At 42.2% G+C, this 5806-nt stretch overlaps 1 pseudogene; it reads left to right on the top strand.

The window, feature by feature from the left end:
• Positions 1–4840: 4840 nt before the first annotated feature.
• Positions 4841–5423, top strand: LOC106003717 (annotated as a pseudogene).
• Positions 5424–5806: the final 383 nt, after the last annotated feature.

Here is a 5806-nt window from a genome sequence, read left to right as displayed (position 1 = left end):
TATACAACTTTGTCTTAAGAGGCCTCACTCTGAAGACCATAGATCTTGGAGTGTGTGTCTTCAGCATAATGGATGCATGTGTCTGTGCAAGTGCATGGTGTAAGGGAGCAGGTAGGAGGACCACAGTCTGTTCCACTCACTATCGCTTGAGGTAACAATGAAATGGATTATATCCCTGGGCTCTATTTTTGGTCCCTAACTTATAAAAATGTGAATTATAATTTACAAATACATACACACTACAGAAAACTAAACTAAAAAAAAAAAAAGATACCCCAGCAGCATATATGAATTAGAAAAGAAGATCAAATCAGAAGTCAGGTCAATGCACAAAACTTATGCCAGGAAAGTATATTTCCTTCAAAAATCTACAACTGTATGTTTAAGCTTTCCTATAATCAATGAGAAAAGAGAGGGAAGGTGGGAGCTGTAATTTACAAAATTCACTGTGCCCAAGGGATGGAACAGGCATTGGGCCAGAGGTGCAAAGGTCACCCATGTGACTCACACATGGTCCAGCCCAGCTCAGCAGGGTGGGGAATTCACACAGGGACATGCAGCCAAAGACATAGGAATAATCCGCACAGCCCTGATGAACAGGACTGGACTGTGCATGAGTCATCTGAACATCAGTCTACATGCCTCCACGCTCTCGGGCTTGCAGTGGTGGCAAATGGCTGGCCAAAAAGTCAAGCCTTCAGAACCTCAAACACATACTTTCTACACAATCAGGTCTAAGGATGTACTCTTCTGAAAAGAGAGATGTGTTCAGAATTCACAGTTGACTATCATGCCACACACCATCAGAGGTGAGCCAAGTGAGCTACTCAGCAAGGAATCTGTTTCCAAGTTTGCTCTACTCTGGTAACACAATGAGTGACTGAGCACTAAACATTCTAATCCAGAAAGTGAAATAGAGATAATTTTTTCCAGAAAAATATTTAGAACATTTAAAAATTAAAGTATCTCTTACCTAAATATTACAGATATCTGGTTTGTCTTCCCATAAAATAAATTAAAAAAAAAAAAAAAAAACATAAATTGAGCGGTGTCTGGGGTGGCTCAGTCCAATAAGCGACTGCCTTCGTATCAGGTCATGATCCCAAGGTCCTAGAATGACAGCCCCACAACAGCATCTGGTGACCTACTCAGCAGGGAGTCTGCTTCTTCCTCTCTCTCCTCACCCCACTAATGTTCTCTCTCACTCTGCTCTCTAAGAAATAAATAAAATATTTTAAAATAAAAAAAAAAAACATAAATTGAGAATAATTCAAACTTCTAATCAATCTGCTGAGAAAAGGCCAAAAGTTTGCGGAGGAGGAAATGGAGTATCTTTTTATTTTTTTATTATTTTTACTTTTTTAAGTAGGCTCCATGCACAACATGGAGCCCAATGTGGAGCCCAACACAGGGCTTAAACTCAAGACCTGAGCTGAGATCAAGGGTCAGATGCTTAACCCACTAAGCCACACACGTGCCCCTGGAGTACCTTTTTAAATTCTAGTAAAATCTTTTTTTTTTAATCGAGATAAAATTCACGTAACATATGAGTTATGATTTTTACCTTTTTAAAGTGTACAACTTAGTAGCATTTAGTATATTCACCATGTTGTTCAACCTTCTGTCTCTCTAGTTCTAAAACATTGTCATCACTCCAAAAGGGAACCTCATACCCTTTAAGCAGACCTTCTCCATTCCTCCCTTCACCCAGGTGCTGGCAACCCTGATCTGCTTTCTGCCTTTATGGATTTGCCTATTTTAGATACTTAACAGAAATGGATCCAATACCTTTCATCCCTTCATCAGCCTCTCTTCCTCCCTGCTCCCACTCCCATGGAAGGCACTCAGCCCCATCTCCAGTCAAAATGTTTTAACTCATCATCATTTTTAGATTCTTCTATAACTACTAAGTTCTCTTCCCAAATCAACAAATTATCTTTTCCTTTCTCTAGTGCCTCCGTGTTTAGGTGCTTGTCTGCTCTTTGCCAATGTCTGCATTTTGCACAGCAAGGAAACCTCAGTTTTCTCTTTAGTTAGTAAGGAAGAACAAATCACAAGCTCTTACAGTTTAATGTATTTTTTTTTTTATCTTCATCACATACCAGTGGAGCATCTAGCACCGAGCAGTGTGATACCCTAGTCTACGATAAAATGGAAGGAGGTCAGGTATCTAATGAACTGGGCCACCAGTCGGCTGGCCTCTCCAAACTGCTTTTCAGCCAGTTTCCTTGCATCACTTTGCAGCAGCTCCAAGTCCCCCCAGAGCAGCATCTTAAGCACTACCCACTTCCTGACATCACCCTCCCCCCAACAAAAATCAAACCTGTCACACAAATCATTCTGTGGGTGTGCTGCTCCCCACCACCTGCTATGATACACTCCACCCTCCAAGTGATCACACACATGATATAGCAGGAAGAACATGGAATAGGGTCCTCTGATTCCAGACCCAGTTCTAGCTCTGAGCTTAGCTGGCAAAACCACCTCAAAGAATCACTCCTGCTCCCTGAACCTCAGTTTCCTCATTCTGCAAAATGACAAGGTAGACATGAAGATCCTAAAAGTTCTTTCCAGCTTGTTTTCCCTTCTGTTCTCATTTTGCATTTCATTCTCTTCCCTGGTGAGAATTTCAGTTAATGGTGTTCTGGACACTCAGGAGCCAAATTTGGGAAGTAAATTTGGCTACTTACTGCAGTGTTGAAGGAAATAGGCTCAGTGGGAATAGGGCTCCATCTCAGGTACAGGGCTCAGAAAATCAGTGGGGTACCCTGCCAAAGCCAGTCTATTCTTAGCATTTTCTACAGTGACACCTTCTGGACACAGAAGGACTGAAAGGAAGGAAACTGGCTAGACAGAGGTGTGTCCAGGGACTCCGTGCTCTTCACCCCCATCCAGCCATAAGCCTAATCTTTGAGTTAGAAAGAGAGCCTGGTTAGAAAAACTTGGGTTGAATTGTTTTCATTTCCATATCATTGGATTCTGTGACTCATCTCTCATTATTTCTCATACAGATCCTTCTCATTTAGATAATTTATGAAGGGTTTTCTCACACAAAATCTCACTTGATATTTACTACTTCTTCCCAGGGTCTAAGATACTCTGAAATACTGTTTTTGGGCAAGACCTAAGAAAGTAAGACTAAGGAAAGACCCAACACACACACAAAAAGGCAACATACCAAGGATCACTTTTTCACTGATCCAGTGGAATTTCAGGCAAAATCATTTAAACTCTTGACCTCAACTTTTTCTAACAAAGAATGAGAAGTTTAGCCCAAAAGATCGTTCCTCCACAAAAACTTTCCAGATTTATCTCAAAACATATTCCTCTCCCAAAAAGAATATGTCTTGAATCTTCAAAAATAAGATTAAAAGGTTCTGTCACATTTTAATTGTTTGGGAAATGTTAAAAGTTACAAATATACTAATATCTGTGTGTCACTCACCTGAGATTGTGACTTAATTGCTCTTGAGTTTTTTCTGGGCTTCTGGAGTCTTCTAAGTGTGCCAGGTGATTCTACTGTGTAGCTACTGTGGCAGGCACTGCCCTAGTGTCCACCATGGGTTGTGTGGGATTTTCATAGGCAAATCCTAATATGTATAGTTTTTTCCTTCCATCTCAAGCTTCCCTAGTGAGCATCCAAATGGGCTTTTCCAGCAGTCAGACTCTTCTCCATGTCTCTGTGGTCTCTCCTTATTCCTAAACTAGCCAATAATGCTATCTCCTCCCGCCATGTTGCAAAGATACACAATGTAAATATGGCAATGGAGCTAGTGGGACTTGCTATTAATATAGAGATAAACAAAGATTATAAAATTGCTTAGTACATTTATACTGCGGGAAAATATGACATCTTATCCTTTGGTAGAGGCTAAAGACCAGCAAAGTAAACAGGGAGGTGTTCCAAGGGCAAACCTGCCCCTGCTATGACAGAGGATTTACACATAACAAAGCTCAAAGGGTTTCAGAGGCACTCCCTTACTGACTCCCATCTGTGGGCACCGTCAGGTTCCAAATGCTATCACTGCAAATAAGTGATGTATGCATTCACCTTTTATAAATCACTTACTTTACCATTCAAATAAATGCCAGCATTTCACCAAGGAAATAGCATAATCACAAGAAGTTGGGACATAATTATAGTTAATATAATTGAGGCCCTGATCTTATCAACCCAGGAATAAGCCTTATTAATCAGTACAATGAGAACCAAGTTGAGCGATTTTCTCTGTCACTGACCTAGCCTGGCTTATGGGAGGAACAGGAAGAACCATAAGCTCCAGTGTGAGCAGTAAGGACAAGGAGGAAGTCCAGAACATAAGTCCTATATCTTAGGATCAGAGAATAATCCTCAAGGCCACTGCTTTTAACTTTTTTTTTTTAATTTGTGTATTCAACAAAAATTTTATTGTGAAACATTTGTTAGGAATCTTTGCATACAAAGAAAAATCACAGGGGCACCTGGGTGGCTCAGTCATTTAAGCATCCAAATCTTGATTTTGACTCAGGTTATGATCTCAGAGTCCTGAGATTAAGCCGTGGGTGGGGCTCCATACTGGGTTTGAAGCCTGCTTAAGCCTTCTTCCTCTGCCCCACCTCCACTCTGCATGCACTCTCTCTGTGCCTCTCTCAAAAAAAAAAAGAGAGAGAGAAAGAAAGAAAAAAAAAAGTAAAGAAAGAGAAAATCACCAAAGATCCCTGATTTCAAGAGGCTCAGAGTCTAATAGAAAAAACATTCAAGTTCTTGCAGTTCTGCTTACAGTCCTTTGTTCAGGCCCAAACTTAATTCTGATTGATTCTGAGCTACCTCCTCCTGCTGGCCACCTACTCCACCTGCTTCATGAGGAGGGACAACCTGACCTGGGAAAGTGAGTTTGTCCTCCTGGGGCTCTCCAGTGACAGGCAGACCCAGGCTGGACTGTTTGTCCTATTTGGGGCTGCCTATCTGCTGACCCCACTGGGCAATGGGCTCATTGTCCTCCTGCACCTGCCCATGTACTTCTGCAACTTCTCAGTGGTGGACATTTGCTACACCTTTAGTGGGGTCCCCCAGATGCTGGTGCACTTCCTGCTGGAAAAGAAGACCATCTCCTTCACCCAGTGTGGGACCCAGCTCTTCTTCTCGGGGGCCCAGGGGAGTACTGAGTTCCTGCTATTGGCTGCTATGGCCTATGACTGCTACATGGCTATCGGTGACCACTTGTATCATGGCAGCTGTCTCTTGGCTTATAAGCCTGGTGACTTCTGTGGTGGAAACAGTGGTCACCATATGCCTGCACACCTGGGGACACCACGTGCTGAACCACGTGGCCTGTGAGTGTCACACACACCCAGTTGTAATGGTGGCTCCAGTGTTGTGGTGCTGGTGGGGCCCAAACCTGAATGCTGTGCAGGAAGTTAGTTGTGTTAACAGAGAAATATAGACAAGTTGAGAAGGAGAAAGAGAAGGCTACTTCCTAAGGACAGTGAAACTTGTCAACTTCATCTTTACAGTCAATCACCAAATACCACATTTAATGGACACCTCTTCTGTGCCCAGCCCGAAGCCGTTCCTCACCTCAGTTATCATCCCAACACCCTCCTCCCAGATGCTAGGAGCATGATGGACCTGGGACACCATTCAGGTCTCAGAAAGAAATATCAATCAGTAAAAAGATTTGCGCGCAATACACCACTCCAGGTACCATAAGAGACACGCAAAGTCTGATAGGAGATCCTTCCCAGCTACCTGGAGACTATTTAAAAAGATAAAAGATAGGTGCCAAAAAAGAAAAAAGAACTTAAAACATAATCCAACAATGCAAAA

This window comes from Mustela putorius, unplaced genomic scaffold, assembly GCF_011764305.1.
Source record: "Mustela putorius furo isolate JIRA1106 unplaced genomic scaffold, ASM1176430v1.1 tig00003845_pilon_pilon_pilon, whole genome shotgun sequence".
Lineage (NCBI taxonomy): Eukaryota > Metazoa > Chordata > Mammalia > Carnivora > Mustelidae > Mustela > Mustela putorius.
The sequence above is the reverse complement of the archived record's forward strand: the minus strand, read 5'-3'. Positions and strand labels throughout refer to the sequence as shown.